Here is an 18,719-nt window from a genome sequence, read left to right as displayed (position 1 = left end):
TATCCATCAGTTATTTTGCTGCACAAGAAGAATCGGACTTTGAAATAATGTACAATTAACCTGAGACAGAAATCAAAAATGCATGTGGCAAAAATAGAGAGATTGGCAATGCTACGTAGTGGTTCACACTCATTTCCCAGAGTTCTTTCACTGGGTGTAGTTGGTTCTCTTCATTATTGAACAAATGGAGCAGATTTGATTCATCTCATTATTGAAGAGAGCCACATCCATCAGAATTGATCATCATATAGTATTGTTGTTGAAGTATATAATAATCTCCTGGTCCTGCTCATTTCACTTAGCATCAGTTCATGTAAGTCTCTCCAGGCCTTTCTGAAATCATCCTTCTGGTCATTTCTTATTGAACAATAATATTCCATAACATTCATATATCACAATTTATTCAGCCATTCTCCAAATGATGGGCATGCACTCAGTTTCTAGTTTCTGGCCACTACAAAGAGGCCTGCCACAAACATTTTTGCACATACAGGTCCCTTTCCCTTCTTTAAGATCTCTTTGGGATATAAGTGAAGCATATTTTTAAAAGAGAAAATCAAGTAGAGGATTCAAGTTTGATATAAAAGGTTATAAGAAACAATTTTGGATAATTGAGATTAGAAATAAAATGATGTAAACAATGTTTTGGGGTATGTGTGCAAGATCTTTTTGAGGGGTGAGAGAATGGGGTCAAGAAACCAATTAAAAGGATGTTGAAAAAAAAAAAAAAAAAAGGATGTTGCAGTCATCCAAATATCAATAGCCTGACTTCTGGGTGAGTGTGTATGAATAATGATGAGCAAATAGAGAGGAAGAACGACATCCAAGAAACATTTCAAAGGCAGAATTGAAAGGATACAGTGACTGGCTGGCTATAGAAGATAAAACACAAGGTAACATGAAATAAAAGAAGAAACATATTATACTTGAGTCAAGAGAGCGGATTTTCTGGTTTACCTCAAATACATAATAGCTATGTGAATGTTGACAAGTCATTTAACATCTTTCTTTCCACTTCCAGTAATTTAGTTTCCTCACCTGCAAAGTGGGGATAATAATGCCTAGCCTTGGTTCTTTGTGTATGATGCAATAAGGAATATGTTTTGCAAATCTTAAAGTATTATATTTTAAACCTTAAAGTATTATGTATTAAAGTGTGAGTTATTATCAAGGAGATATATATTAAGGATGATTCCATGCTCTTTAACCTGAGTGACTAAAGGAAAGGTACTGTCTCACAAAGAAAGAGAAGTTGGGAGGGAACCTCACTTGCAAGGGGAAGATAGCTTTCATTTTGAACATGATAACTTTGAGATGCTTGTAAGCTAGCATATGATGGCAGTAGATTGGAGAGTTCTGGAGGAAATTTAATTTAGGTAAGAAACTTAGGTAAAAGGCCCTGGTTTGGGATTTAGAAATGATAGTGAGTTCATAGAAAAGAATAAGTTGTCTGAGGAAAAACAGAGAGAGGAACAGAGGAATAAACCTCAGGGGAATACCCGTAATTACAATATTAATGATATGTGGGTGCCAAGAAAGTAATAGCTTCCTGTGCTAATGCACAGAAGCAGTATTACAGGTTTATAGCAAAAGACTTGCCTACCCAGAAGTAAGAGTAACATAGGAGGTTATCAAAGATGGCAAGATTAGGGAGCAGATAACCAACAGGACCACAAACAACACCCACTTTGGAAACAGTTGCAACCAGGGAACTTTAAAGGTCTCTGGTACAGAAAAAAGGGGGACACATTGTTCCATAGTGGGAGAAAAATAGTTGCCAGGAAAGAACAGTTTGGCCATGTCCTCATTGGCTGATATTCCTTTATCATTGAAGTGCTGAGGATTTGAAGTCAGAATGGTCTAATTTGATTTCCTTAAAAAGAAAAAAAAAAAAAAAAAAGGTTTATTGATATTCTTTTTAATAGCCCTGCAACTTCCTAATATCTTCCCTCACTTCCAAAAAAAGCCTAGCATATTTTCTTTTTTTCTGTTCATTATTTCTGTTTATTATTTTGATTTCCTTTATTTTATTTTGACCATTATTCAACTAAGAATGTTATGATCTAATATAGATTATACTCTTCATTCTGCTTATTTCACTCTCCATCAGTTCAAACAAGTCTTCTCAATTTTGCCTCTAGTCTTTATATTAATTACTTCTTCTGGAATAATCACACCTCATTATAGTTATATACCAAAACTTGTTCAACCAACCCCCAATTGACAGGTACCTATTTTGTTTCTGTCTCTTTCTTACAATAGAACAAAAGTGCTGCAGTGAATATTTTGGCATAGTTGGGATTTAAGTTTGAATTCTAACTCTTAATTATTACCTATGTGAACCTGGACAAATTCCTTAACTTCTATAGATTTCAGTTTCCTTACCTGTAAAAGGTGATGTCTAAGATCTTTTGCAAGTCATAGAGTCAATGATTTTAAAGAAAATCTGTCTTACCTGCAATTAAAAAAAAATAGTAGCAGACATCCTGGCTCTGCTGAAGGTTGTTTTAATCTACTTGCATGGTCCTGATAGCTAGGAAAGATCATTGTAGCAGGAAAGTATGTATTTACAGTAACAGAAATAAGAGCAAGACTATAGACAATGGTGACAAGTTATCACCATTATACATTGTTGTATATGTTGCCTATGTAAATTATATGTATTCACATGGATCTGTTTAGATATGGCTTGAAGAGAGGCACAAATACATATTTCTAGAGGTTCCTCCATCTATTGTTCTTCAAGAAATACTTGATTTCTGAGAAGAAAGCAGTCAGAAATTGGTGCCATGATACTGGCCATTCTATTCTCCTTAGAAAATGAGTGTCAGCTTCGACAACGATATTGTATGAGGATGTATTCTGATGGAAGTGGATTTCTTTGACAAAGAGACTTAACTGAGTTTCAATTGATAAATGTTGGACAGAAACAGCTACACCCAAAGAAAGAACACTGGGAAATGAATGTGAACTATCTGCATTTTTGTTTTTCTTCCCGTGTTATTTTTACCTTCTGAATCCAATTCTCCCTATGCAACAAGAGAACTGTTCAGTTCTGCAAACATATACTGTATCTAGGATATACTGCAACCTATATAACATATATAGGACTGCTTGCCATCTAGGGGAGGGGGTGGAAAGAGGGAGGGGAAAAATCGGAACAGAAACAAGTGCAAAAAAAATTACCCTGGCATGGATTCTGTCAATATAAAGTTATTATTAAATAAAATAAAATAAAATATAAAAAAAAGAAGAAGAAAATGAGTGTCAGGCTAGAATATATTCACCCTCCTAATTAGACTAGGAGAAATAGTTTTGGGGTTCAAATCAGTCTCTCTCTCACTCTCTTTCTCTCTCTCTCTCTGTTTTACAAAGAAAGCCAACTGTATTGAAATACAGTTATGGAAATTTTTTTTAAAACAAGTTCACAGTCTCCAAATGAAGAACTCTTTATCTTGTTCAACCTCCTTTCTGTATAAATGATGAAAATAAAGTACCAAAAAATAAAAGAATTGTACAATGTCATGTGACGAATGAGTAGAAGAGCTGGTTTTCAAAGCATCATTATTTGATTCCAAATTAAGGGCTCTCATCAGGAGGAAAGTGATGCAGGTAACCTTGCATAACCCTCCCTCACTCAAATCCAATTCACTTGCATGTCATGGCATCACCTCCCTGATGTCATGGTCCTCTTCAAGAATGAAGGATAAACAACAAAGGCTCTTATATTGTCTGTCTTTAAAAGGATAATAATGAGATTTGTTGTATTTTCCTTTTCCCCCAGGAAATAGCTAAGAGGTGAATTCAACACCTGGCCTATAGTCAGAAAGACTTAAATTCTTTTTTTTTTATATTATTATAACTTTTTATTTACAAAACATATGCATGGGTAATGTTTCAACATTGACCCTTGCAAAACCATTTGCTCCAACTTTTCCCCTTCTTCCCCTCAGCCCCTCCCCTAGATGGCAGGTAGTCCAATACATGTTAAATATGTTAAAGTATATGTTAAATCCAATATATGTATACATATTTATACAGTTATCTTGCTTTACAAGAAAAATCGGATCTAGAAAGAAAGAAAAAACTGAGAAGGAAAACAAAAATGAAAGCAAACAATAACAGAAATATGCCCCAAAAATTATCAAATTGTGCATACCCTTTGATCCAGCAGTGTTTCTATTGGGCTTATATCCCAAAGAAATACTAAAGAAGGGAAAGGGACCTGTATGTGCCAAAATGTTTGTAGCAGCCCTGTTTGTAGTGGCTAGAAACTGGAAAATGAATGGATGCCCATCAATTGGAGAATGGCTGGGTAAATTATGGTATATGAATGTTATGGAATATTATTGTTCTGTAAGAAATGACCAGCAGGATGAATACAGAGAGGACTGGTGAAACTTACATGAACTGATGCTAAGTGAAATGAGCAGAACCAGGAGATCATTATACACTTCGACAACGATATTGTATGAGGACATATTTTGATGGAAGGGGATTTCTTTGACAAAGAGACCTGAGTTTCAATTGATAAATGACGGACAAAAGCAGCTACACCCAAAGAAAGAACACTGGGAAACGAATGTGAACTATCTGCATTTTTGTTTTTCTTCCCGGGTTATTTATACCTTCTGAATCCAATTCTCCCTATGCAACAAGAGAACTGTTCGGTTCTGCAAACATATATTGTATCTAGGATATACTGCAACATATCCATCATATAAAGGACTGCTTGCCATCTAGGGGAGGGGATGGAGGGAGGGAGGGAAAAAAAATTGGAACAGAAACGAGTGTCAATATAAAGTAATTATTAAATAAAAATTAAAAAAAAAAAGATCTCTTTGGGATATAAGCCCAATAGTAACACTGCTGGATCAAAGGGCATGCACAGTTTGATAACTTTTTGAGCATAGTTCCAAATTGCTCTCCAGAATGGTTGGATGTGTTTACAACTCCACCAACAATGTATCAGTGTCCCAGTTTTCCCACATCCCCTCCAACATTCATGATTATCTTTTCCTGTCATCTTAGCCAATCTGAGAGGTGTATAGTGGTAAAACCAAACTCTTGATTACTATCCCCTTAATAGGGAAGGAGTATTCCAAGCTATATATCCAAAAGCTTGCCCCCTTTCTACCAAATGCCAATTTAAGAAGGATCATCACACAGTAAAGAACAAATAAATCCATTTATCCAAACTGACAGAAAGCTGAAATCAGAAAAATTGTGCAGATGAAAATATATTAAACAATACACAGAGTGAATAAGATCTCCCATTTAGAACAAGATATCTCAGATCCGCAGATAGACAGTTAGATAGATGGATGGGTGATGGAGAGAAAGAAAGAAAAGAGAGAGAGTGTCCCTGAATTCTCAGTTAAGAATGGAGAAATGATTGCGGTACCAGAGTCTCTAAATATTGGCTTCTCTCTCCAGGGCTATCTTCCTGAAGAGGAGAAAGAACACAAATAATAGGAAGCATTTGGGAAGGAACAAAGGATCAGGAGTAGGTTAGTATGGATAAGACAAAGTCTTTACTTCTCCAGTATATATCCATGATAGACCCATCAGATCCATGTTTTGACCAAATAGCACACGAAGCACTTCTTTTGCATTAATGGAAGAACCCCTTCTAGTGGAGGTTAAAGAGAAGTGGGTATGCAATCTCTTTGATCATTTCATCTTATTATCATCATGAGCCCATTTCCTGAGTCTCTTGAAGGAAGGTACTAAAAAGTATCAAAATGAGGTCCAGAAGATAATTTGAGTTGATGATCATAGTTTATAATCTGAAAACAGGTCAAAAGTTCTTGTACAGTAAATGCAAAAACAAAAACAAAAACAAACAAACAAAAAAATCCACAACAAAAACATGGTGAATAAGATCTTTAAATTCCAGTATCCCACTCAGATGGAAAAACATTGGGAAATAAAGAAATTAAGGATAGGCAACAGAAAATAGAATTGATAAGAGAAGGAGGCAGTGGGCAATGGCTGACCAGTGGAAGTAATGTACTGACACTTCTGTTAGAGCAGTTAGATAGGGAAGTCAAATAGCAGAGAGGAAAATGGTCTAAGTTCAAAGTAGTCTTACACAGTTATGAAAAAGAGACTCTTGGAGTCTAGTGCATCAGTATGGCTATAATGAATGAGTGAATGAAAAAATGAGGGGAAAAAAATTGTCAAGAGCTTATAATATCAGTCATTTTCAATTCTTCATAATCCATTTGAGATTTTCTTGGTTAAGAATAGTTTGCCATTTTTTTCTCCAGCCCATTTTACAATTAAGGAAACTGAGGTAAAGAGGGTTAAGTGATTTGCCCAGGGTCACAAAGTTAGTATCTAAAGCCAAATTTGAATTTAGGTAGATGCATCTTCCTAACTCCCAGGCCCAATATTCTATCCACTGTGCCATTTAGTTGCCCCCTTAGAAATAGAAATAGAAAAGCAAAACAATCCTTCTCAAGAGGGAGACAACACATATAAGAAGTTTTAGGTGCAAGTCAGATAAAAATATTCCTTGGTCCTTAAGGGCAACATAACAGCAGATGATAATTCATCTTTAATTGGAACTATTAAAGGTAACTATTTATCATACGCTTTTGCAGAATCCATACAAATTATACAGCAAAATGAAAAACAATGATGAAAGCTATTATCAGGTCCAACCTAGGTAGGCTGCCCATCTGAATTGCATCAACAGATCTTTAGAAAGGGATGCTTAATAGATAGTAAACATTGAACATATGACCTTGTTAATGATTTCACAGTTTTCAATAGTCCAAAAGGCAGCTAGTGATATAGTAGAGAGTGTTGGACCTGAAGTCAGGAATACTCATATTTCTGAGTTCAAATCTGACTTTAGACACATAATAGCTGTGTGATCATTTCACCTTGTTTGCCTCATCTGTAAAATGAGCTAGAGAAGGAAATGACAAACTACTCTACTATTTTTGCCAAGAAAACCCCAAATAAAGCCACCAAGAATGAGACATGACTGAAAATGAGTGAAAAACAATAAAGCAGTCCAAAAAGGGACAGCAGAGAAAAAAGATGGTTGCAGGTACAAGGTTTAGGAATTGACAGAACACACATGATTCAAGTTCACAAAGTATAAGAGTTTATTATTGTGGTAAGATGTCTTCACTTACCACTTTACTTACTTTGCTGAATTGGGAATCTAGTATAGCCAGGGGGAAATAAATAAACTAGTTAAAAGGGGAGGGGTTGATTAACTGGAAGATCCAGCTTAGGTGAGATCAATTTCTGTTGAAGTAGGAGAGTAGATGAGATGGAAGATAAGAGATTATGGTTGGGAAAGAGGAGCACATGATTCAAGATTCCTGAGACGAAACCCAACCTTGTGTTGCTGAGGGCCTAGATGTGGCTCTGCTGGTAAGAGGAATGGAGATAGACATCAAAGAAATCCAAGTTTGTTAATATCACATAGAATGATAATGAGGAACTAACTGAAAAGGAAGGAGGTAGCTCGTGATATTTTCTTTCAAAACAAGAAAATAGTCCCTAATTTGTAGCAATAATTTAGAGAGAGTGGTACAAATGGATAATCTGGGCTTCGAATGATAAGTAGTGAAAAAAGGTGATGAGAGGTAGCAAATCAGGGGCTAGTGATTTAGGGTTAGATTAATAAATTAGTGATCCCTCAGCTAGCATTTGTTAGGTGCCTTCTATGTGCTAGGCATTATGCTGGCTGATAGGGATACAGAGAAAAGCAAAAACAATCCTTGCTGCTGGATAGTTCATTATCTAATGGTAGAGAAAAACATGTGAACAACTATGTGTAAACAAGATATATACAGGATAAATTGGAGGTAATCTCAGTAAAAATCTCAGCATTAAGATTAAAAAGCCTTAGGAAAGAATTCCTATAGATAGTGGGATTTTATCTGGGATTTGAAGGAAGCCAGGGAAACTAAGAACTGCTAGGAGTTGTGAAACTGAGTGTTCTGCTCAAGGAATAATAAGGAGATCAGTGTCACTGTATCATGGAGGAGGTGAAGAGGAGAAAGGTATAAGGAAGGGGCATATCTTACTGTTAGCAGGCACAGTCTGGATAAAAATGCTCCAAAAGAAACTAAGAAGAAATAAGAGAAGGAGAACCAGGAGAAAATAATGTCAAAAAACCTAGAGAAAAGATAGCATCAAGGAGAGGAGGATGTTCAACAATGTCAAGGCTGCAAAAAGGCCAAGAAGAATAAGGTTTGAGAAAAAACCTTAACTTTTGTAATTAAGAAATCTTTAGGAACTGTAAGATAATAACACTGACTTCACTGAGGATTAAAAGAAATAACATGTAAAGTGTTTTACAAACTTTAAAATGCTAGTTATTCTTATATACATATCTAACTTTAAAATGTATACCATACATATGGTTACTGTTGAGTCACAGCCCAGGATCTACTGTCTAGCCAAAGATTGTGGAGCAATTAAACTCTTTTTGCTCTTTATTTATCTCCAGTAAAAACTACTCTAATTTATCTCCCTAATCTCTCTTTTACCATTTAGTAGGCTATTAGAATTGCTATTAAAATTGCTTAATTTTAGAATTGCTAATTTGCTAGACCTCCTTCAGAGTTTAGTCTGAAACTCTGGGCTTTCTCCTTCCCCTAAAAGTAAGAGGGCCCCCTCAATTTTAAGTCCCATTCTTCCAGAATAACAAAGGGTACGCCAGTAGCAAAACTGGAATGTTCTGGATTAGATTTATTTGGGGGATGCTTCAGATAAATTGTTTTTCTTTTGGGTAGACCCCACTTCTGATACCAGGAGGTTGAACAATCTGAAATTCAAGTTATTATCAAACCATTGAGACCCAATCTTTGTAGAGGTCTCCAGCAGTCTCACCTTGCCTGCCCTGTCAGATATCTCAGTCATATTCCTTAGGTTATATTTTCTCTATAAAATCTACCTTTTCCCAAAGAGAATGGCCATTGTGAATTTTTCACATGACCAAATTCCAACTTTTGTTGCCTGCCATCATTTGGTATCTACACAACCCACATCATGTTGGTGCTTGTTAGTATAGATATGGATACAATTAAGAATAACTAGCGTGTGTGTGTGTGTGTGTGTGTGTGTGTGTGTGTGTGTGTGTACTGTTAAATGCAAATACCGAGTTGGCTGCATAATCTATCTCAAAATGGCTTAGCACATTTTTAAGTTATACTTTGTCTTTAGTACAATTTTAGAGGAAGATTGCTAATAAAAAAGGTAACATTACGTACAGGGGGAAATATCTGCTAGTTCTTAAAGGAAGCTCCAAGGCTTTTCTATCTCACAATCTTACATACAGTTTCATAGCAACAGGGAATATGTCAGTTCCTATATAAGGGCTCTGCTTAACATCAAGGAAAATAATTTAAATCTTTTTTTTTTTAACTGTCAATATCTATTTACTTGAGAACTCTCACTAACAACTTACAACTTAATATAAGTGTACTATATGGCTCCTATAGCCACTGGGTTTGAGCTACCATGAATTTTTACTCCACAACCATGTGTTCCACTTTACTACAATATGGTATAGATTGGAAGGGCCTGCTAGCTGGAAGGTTGAAGGAAAAAATAAAGATAAAATTCTTTTTCCTTTGTCCCTTCCTTCACATTGGCTATCACACATACCTAGAATGTCTCTGTTCTCACTTCTCACATTTAGTCTACCTGGTTTCCTGAAAGACTTGCTTAGTTCAGGTCCTAGCCAAGTTGTTTTCCTGATTCCTCTTCTACTCCCAGATGTTAGAGTCTTTCTCCTTGAGATTATCTTTAATTCTACTCTCTTTGTATGTTTAGGTGTAGGGGTCATAGTCCAGGACTATTGTTGCATTCCTCTCTATCCTCAGCACTTATCCCAGTGCCTGATAGAAATAAGCACTTATGCTTATTGACTTGAGAAGAAGTTTAGTTCATGGAGTTATTCATGGTTTCTTCTAGGGAAAGTTTTACATATCAATTCTTTAGGGGAACAAGAAGAAATATAAAACATTTGCAGTTTTCTTACATCATGATAGTGGGCTTAAATATGGTATCACAAATATGGTAGTCAGAAAAAAGACCACACATTATATACAATAGAGGAATGGCATAAAAATGCTAAAGAAATATTGAATAATGATCAATTTATATTGATATTTATATTAATTATGTTTGTATATCAATGGCAAGTAAGAACTGCCAGTGTCTTAAAAAGCTTAAATGCTTTGATGCATTGATCTCATCCATTAAAAGTGATCTTATAGGCTCTTTAGTTTAATATAAAGTCCAGCCAGAGTTTTACAAACTTCTATTACTTCCATCTGGATATAGAGGTACCGCAAGGCTTTGTTTGTACTCTTCTTAAGATGATTCAAGATTCAGTCTCAGTGTGTTTTCCTAATAGCTAGTACTTATATATTGCTTACATATTACAACTTATATGCACATTATATATTAGCTTATGTGATATGCATGCCAATTTATTATATAATATGCATATTACATAATATATATTAATTTCTATATTAACATATAGAAATTATATATTTAAGCTTTGCCATGTGCTTTTCATATATTACCTTATTTAAATTCACAATAACTGTATGAGATAAGTGCTATTATTATTCCCATTTTTCACATGAGAAAACATTGAAAGAGGTTCATTGGATTTGAACTCAAATATTCTTAATTTCAAATGCTGCACTCTGTCCACTACATTTCCTATCTACTTAGCTTCCCATGAATTTTACACTGCAGATGACCCAAATTTACTTGTTTGTCAAGGAGCTTATTTAGTAGTTAATTTATGTGTAGCTCACTTTTCAAGATGTCTTCAACTGCAGACTCGCTATTAAATGAAATAGAATTTGGCAAAGATCAACCCACTTTTCTCTGATACTCCTATCTAATCACTCTCAGCATCTCAACTACATCCTAGTCATCATATTAGATACCTTTGGCAAATTGTAATAATTTTTTGGGCCACAAAATTACTGCAAATGCTCCAAAGATATCAAGTCTAGAAAGAGAAAAATTCAATTCCAGCAGATACAAAATATTCTTACGTTATCCTTATTCCTGGAGATTCCCAGAAGACTAAGCTAGTTTATCAGTGTAATTTGGGTTTGAAGTTTAATTCAATTATATCATTGTCACCAACAAGCAATTATAATCTCTATTATTGCAGGTCCCAAAATTGCTCCTAAATAGAGAAGTACTAAGAAAACTGGATTAAACATTTTATTATACAAATTCATTTATATTAATCATACAGAGGTATCACATTTATTCTTCATAACCGAAGACCTGCATGTTTAGCATTTTATATTTTTAAAAGATATTAATTAATGACTTATAAGTAAGGTTAATTTTTGCTATTGTTTCTATGTTAATAAAAGGAGATAAATATGACAAGTCAAGAATAATATGTCCTTAAATGACTTTTTGTATACAGTGGTAGAGCTGGATAAAGAAGGCCCAGTCCCTTGGACTCTGTGTAATATGTTTTACCTTTTACATATTCATGTAGAGATTTATTGAACCTGCTTCTAAAATTATATGATGGAGGGACTCTTCCCCTGGAAGCTTACTGAGTAGTGATAAAAGTCTCTTATTTGATTACTGATCCAGAACTGAATGTTCATATGAAAGGATCAAATTGATGTCTGCTTCATAATGTTCTCTCTTCCCTGGCAGGTTTTGAATGAGGTGATATAAGAAATGTTGTCAGCCATGGATGAAGGGAGAGGTAGTTACAATGATAGCAATAGTCTGCTCTATAGTAGTTACCTATTTTCCCCTATCCTATTACTATGTGGCTATGAAAACATAATATCTCCTCTTTGTCTCTGTTGTGCGTCTCCTTCTCTAATCTTAGATAAATGAGTATCAGAGATGGATAGGACAAATTAACATTTTAATGTCAATTAAATGTAATTAATTTATTATTTTTTAAATAATTTATTATTTATTATTAAATTAAATATAAATTAAAATTTAATGTTAATAGTAATAAAATATTGACATTTTAAGCCTTGATAGGTTAGAAGACTCAATAGAGGCTAAGCAATTAGAATCTATAGCAGAGTCTATTGGTGACCATAGCAGCTGAGTCTGATAAGGAACCAGTCCACAAGTGAATCAGCCTGGGAGCTGAAGTACCATACCCTGAAAGGAAAAGAATGACATCCATCAATTATGCCAACCCCAGAAATGACTTTGCAAGGAAAAGAATTTTAGTTTACCAGCAATGCCTGTGAGTTCAAGTTCACTTTCCTGAGAACTTGAGGTGTAAAGGAGAATTTGTTTTTGAGTTTGGGTGAAACTTATGTTTCTGTCCTTATTATACTTTCTCAGTAATTATCCTTTATAAAAAGGAATTGGTTAAATGATATTAATTGGTTATATTATGTTAAGGAGAAATCACATTATTGGGAAACTGTTAACTAGCAATTGACATTATGGAGAGCATACTGGAGAGAGGTTCATGATGATACCACAAAGATAGCTTTTCAGGATTACTGCCCTAGAACCGTGAGGGAAATTGTAGCCAGCCTAGCTTTGATTTAGTGGCATAAGAATAAACATTATACTATAGTATATATAATATTTGAGCTAGAATGTTTTAAGAATATGGATGAAGACAGTACTACGCAAATAAATACACATCCTTATAAAGTTGATACACATATTTAAACTAGAACCATAACTAGCAATTTTTATGCAAAGACAAATACCACAAACCGTGCCTGTAGTAATTGGCAGGAAAGGCAAAGTAAGACACAAGAAGAACCTGTCCTCTGAGAGGTTCCTATTTTGACTACCACAGTTCTATTGTGAGTGCTCATGTTGTAAAACCTGGTGCTGGGGCTTTTTTTTCTTATCCATGCCTGACCTGTTACCTAGGAGGTAATTTTAGCAGCAGAGAGGAGGTCCTATACTTGGCTCTTGGTTCTGCGTTTCCTGAAAATTAGTTGAGGGGAATATGACACTTGGGGATTGCCATTTAGAGTAACTAGTTATAATTCAGTAGTTGTATATATGCACACACAAAAAAACACACATGCTTAATAGATGACTGTAGCCTAGGAAAAGAGTAATAGTCTTGGAGGAAGAATAACTGGCTTGGACTCTGGACTCTTTGAGTTATTTGCATCATGGCTCATCTGATAGATGGGAGGGTTTAGACTTAATCTCAAGTGCCATTTGTTTATGCAACTTTAGGTTAAACATGAATGAGTACAAATAACTGAAGTTTTCAAGCTAAGAAGAATGGGAGTCTTTGTCATTTTAAGAATAAAGAAAAATGTTTACATTCCTTTGGTCAGATGTATTTTTTTTTTTTTGGTCAGTAAAATCTCCCAAAATATCTTGGGATTTAGCAGTCTTTTTTGGACAATGTCTTAAACCCAAATCATCCTGGCTCTCATTGATTGGCCAACAATAGGTCTCTGGCCAAGCCCCAAATGGTTATTGTTTGGACCTTAATTGACTCACAACTTTTGTAAATAACAGTTGTTTCTGTTTTGACTAGAAATCCTCCCAGATTGGATTTTTTTTTTTTAACTAGATAAAAGAGGTCATTCTTTGCCCCAATTCTTACCCAGCCTTAATCACTGAATGGGCTTTCCCTCAGTCATATTGTGAATGGGGAAAGATCTTAGCTTAAAAAAGGCCAAGGTCTCCCATTGTATCCAGGGCCATGACCAGTCATCCTAATCTATGTTGTCACAGATGGCTCTGGAGGATAAAGTGAGGTTGGTGATTTTGCACATCCCACCCTCACTTAAATCTAACTCACTTGTATGTCATGGCATTACCTGCCTGATGTCATGGGTCTCTTTGAGAGACAACAGCTACACTTGTCAGCTAAAGACTTCTGGAGGACTACAAGTTTTGTCAGACCCCACTAAACTCAGCATTCTGAAGCGTATCATTGTTTGCCCTTTCCTAGCTGTGATTCTGTACTTGACATTAATAAACTCTTATTTGCTGCTACTTTCACATAAGTTTCTTCACCTTCAAATTTGCAACCACACTTTGCAGGACATACCTTTAAAAATAGATGTCTCAAGACATCAGCTTTGAAATATATATGCCTAGGAATATATAGGAAAGGATGCTGGTTTTTCCACCAAAAAAAAACCCAAAACTCAAAACCTATGTTAAGTCATTGAAAAGAGTTATGGACCACCACTCCAAATAGTTCAAAAAGTAAGTGAATCAATTCTGATAGACGTGACTCTTCCCAACAATGAGATGATTAAAGCCAGTTCCAATGATCTTGTGATGAAGAAAACCATCTACACCCAAAGAGGGGATGGGAACTGAGTATGGATCCCAACATAGCATTTTCACTCTTTTTGTTGTTGTTTGCTAAGCGCATTTTGTTTTTTCTCCTTTTTTTTTCCTTTTTTAATCTGATTTTTCTTGTGCAGCAAGATTATTGTATAAATATGTATACATATGTTGGATTTAACATATATTTTAATATGTTTAACATATATTGGATTATTTACCATCTAGGGGAGGGTGGAGGGGAAGGAAGGGAAAATTTGGAACACAAAGTTTTGTGAAGGTCAATGTTGAAAAATTATCAATGCATAAGTTTTGAAAATAAAAAGCTTTTAAAAAAAAAGTAAGCAAAGTTGAATTAGAAAACTAGAAGATAGGTGCCTAAAACTTTCTGAGGTTAATTGCACAGATGATTATCTCATTTTTTCTGTTTATTTCAGACTTTGTTGGTAGTATAAATTGGTGTGGTGAAGTATTAAAAACTCAATTTGGAAAATTATCCCTGCGGTATATTTGTGGTAGGGAACAATATCCTAACCTGTTTCCCTCCACCAAAAAAAAAAAAAAAAAAAGATTAATTTTTTCCTTAAAAGATGCTGAAATATTCCCCAAGAATTGGTTGACTCAGAAAATGAAAGGATTAGGCTTTTGGCACCATGTCTTTATCACACACACACACAAAATTCTCCTCTCACCCTCCCTCTGAGAGCTTGGTTGATGGATCACAATGGATAACTTAGGCAATGGTTTTTCACTTAGCTGAATCAACTTAAACCGGCCTCAATACCTGGTCTTATCCTTCTGCTATGACTAAGTATTAAATCTCTTTTCTGTTAAATGTTGAATGACTTAGGAAAATCTTATTTTGTTCCCAGTATTGAACCTAAACTGCCAGGAAACTTGCCTGAGTTAGGCCCAGTCAGCAACAATTGATTTAATATTTAAGGATTGGAACATAATGATCTCCTTGAAGTGGGAAGATGCAGGCCTCCAATCTATATCATGAGTAGTGGTGTGGCATAGCAGTTCTGTAGATTAGGGTGTTGTGGCAATTTCCTTTTTTGTATAAGAAAAAAAGTTATTTTTTTTTTAGGCAAATCGGGTTAAGTGACTTGCCCAGGGTCACACAACCAGGAAGTGTTAAGTGTCTGAGATCAAATTTGAACTCAGGTCCTTTTGACTTCAGGGCTGGTGCTCTATTCACTGCGCCATCTAGCTGCCCCCCCCCCCCAAAAAAAAAGTCATTTCTAATATATGTTAGAGATGTTCCTTCCTTTTAAGGAATTCTAGCTCAGTCATTAATGGAGAGCTATGAGTTATTGGCTACCTTGGCTTTCAGAATTAAGTTTTTGGATCTTTGAGTACAATAATAAGTGAAGGGGAATAAAAGTATGGGATAGAAGTGGTTTCTGATTTATTCAAGATTAGTTAATGAGGGGACATGGATGATCTTTCTACAGATGATATCAGATGCTATAGAATTGTCCAGACCGAAAAGAATACTTGAAACTATAAAGTGATTATAGGTGACACAGAAACCTTCTCAGTTGTAGTTAGGGGAGAAAGCAAAAGATAAAAGACAATTAACATTTTCAGAATTCATACCTATTATCTATTGTGTGACAGAATGATCTTGAATTATTCTTTCAAGTGATGTCAGGTGCTTATGGCTTTTTTTTTTTTTTTTAACTTCTTGGAATTCTAAATAGGAATCCTAGTAGATTCCATAAGGGAATCAGGAATAAACTGCTAATACCCAAATATCTAACAAGGAGGAAAAGTTCTTATTTTTAAATATAGTTATATATAAATACATGTATAACAAGCAATTCTGGTTCTCAAAATGAGGAAGAGAAGTTTTTATGGTTACAAAATTTTAAGAAACAAAAATATATCATCATCATCATAATGTAGCTAACATTAATATGGTACTTACTATGTGTCAGACATTTGTTATCTTAGTTGATTCTCATGACAACTCTATAAAGTAGGTTCTATTATTATTCCCATTTTAAAGATGAGAAAACTGAAGCAAATAGGGGTTAAGTGACTTATACAAAATTACACAGGTAGGAAATGTCAGAGGCCTGATCTTATACACATAAAAAAGGGCCTGGATCCATAGAGATCAGATATTATAAAATATATCATAATAGTTCTCCCCTATCAACCTTTAGCATTCCCAAATTAGAGAAATGCCTTTGTATTTTGGGGAAATAAATCAAATATATACTTATTAATAAAAGGTAAAAAGGAATACTTTTTTTAAAATGACTAAATCCATTAGGTAATATCTTTTGCTGATGAAGGACTAAAACACTCATATCAGAACATTTTATAAGGCTCTGTATTTGAGTGGTTGTATTTAAGCAGTTGTATTTTTGTATTATAGCTTTTTATTTATAAGATATATGCATGCATAATTTTTCAGCTTTGACAGTTGCAAAACCTTTTGTTCCAATTTTTCCCTTCCTTCCTCCTACCTCCTCCCCCAGATGGCAGGTAGACCAATACATGTTAAATACGTTAAAGTATATGTAAAATACAATATATGTATACATGTCCATACAGTTATTTAAGCTGTTGTATTGTGGAGGTGGTTAGCAATGACAGAACTCGAAATAATAATTGTTATGGAAATAGAGAGAGATGTCATCTCCTGATACCATCAGCATTCTTATCACTTGCTCTGTGTGATTAAGGGGGTTACATCTGGAGATAGCAATTGAGGAAATGGCTATTGTTGAGGTCCTTTTTCACCATGGGACTATCCTTTCTGTTCTTACTATCTCTGTCCAGCCCTCCCATACTTGATACTTCCTTTTCTCTACCCCATGGCCAACACATTTCTCAACCTCTACAATTCATATTCTCTTTGTCTGCCAAAGTGAAAACCCTTCTTCCCTGTTATCTCTTTCCATAAGTTCAACTTTATGATTTCTTTTACTCTCCCCTTCTACCATATCCTCTGGAATCTTTATTTTATTATTAATAATCTCCTCTTATCCCTCATATGGTTCTTTTACAGTTCTTTTGAAAGATTTTGATGCGCCTAAAAACCTGGGGTTCTCTTCAAGATACTTCATCTCACAGTTATTCTTCAAACAATATGAGTATTACTCTATCCAGTGTTCTCTTGGTTCTTCTTATTTCAATCTTCATTATTTCATGCAAGTCTTTCCATATTTTTCTAAAATCATCTTGTTTATAATTTCTTATATAGTAGTAGTATTTCATCATAATCATATACTATAATTCTCTCAGCCATTTCTCAATTGATAGGCATCTCCTCAATTTCCAATTCTTTGTTACCACAAAGAGAGTTGGGGTTAAGTGACTTGTCCAGATTCACACAGCCAGGAAGTGTCAAGTGTCTGAGGTCAGACTTTAACTTAGGTCCTCCTGACTTCAAGACTGGTGCTCTATCCACTACACCAACTAGCTGACCCTATAAATATTTTTTAAAATGTACATTCTTTTCCTTTTTCTCTAACCCTACTGGTTGTATTGCTGGTTAAAGGGTACACATGGTTTTATAACTTTGGGGTTTTAATTCCAGATTGCTCTCCAAAATGCTTGGATCAGTTAACAGTCAACAGTATAGGTGTCTCAATTTTTCTACATCCCTTCCAACATTTCTCATTTTCCTCTTCTATCACTTTAGCCAATTATATAGGTAGGAGATGCAATATCAAAATTATTTAAATTTTTCTAATTAAAATGATTTAGAGAAGTTTTTCATATTACTATATACAATTTTGATTTATTAATCCAAAAACTGTCTGTTCATATCATGTGACCATTTATCAGATAGGGAGTGACTTGCATTCTTATAAAATTGACAAAGCTCTTTATATATTTGAGATATAAAATCTTTGTCTTTGATAATGAGAAACTGTAAATTTTTTCCCCAGTTTTCTGCTTTCTTTCTTTAATGTATTTATTTAAAATTTAAATACAAATAGAAAAAAAAAAGCCAAAAAAAAAAGAAGAAGAAGAAAAAAATTGTCCTGTGCACAACAGAATATAAGAGAGGATTTAAAACATATTAAAAAATTTCCATTTCAAAAAAGCACATACAATAATAGAACACATTGTTTTGAGAACTGTCCATCTTTTCTTTGTTTCCTTGTAGGTTTTCTCTTGTTCTTTTTAAAAAATTCTTTTTTCCCCATCCCCTCCCTTTCAATCAGGCTACAGTTAAGAACAGATATATTTATATATACATGTGCATATACATATACATATTCATGCACTTACATTGATACTTATAATCATACACACATATACACATACATATTCATATACATTTATGTTAGGCCATGTTATGCTTGTTTGTCCCTATATTTCTCTGAAAGTGGATAAACATCATCCTTTTTAGGTCCAAGTCTTTTTATATTTTTCTAAAGCCACCAACTCATCATTTCCTACTCCAC

This window comes from Antechinus flavipes, chromosome 4, assembly GCF_016432865.1.
Source record: "Antechinus flavipes isolate AdamAnt ecotype Samford, QLD, Australia chromosome 4, AdamAnt_v2, whole genome shotgun sequence".
NCBI classification, from domain to species: Eukaryota; Metazoa; Chordata; class Mammalia; order Dasyuromorphia; family Dasyuridae; genus Antechinus; species Antechinus flavipes.
This window is presented reverse-complemented; position numbering follows the sequence as displayed.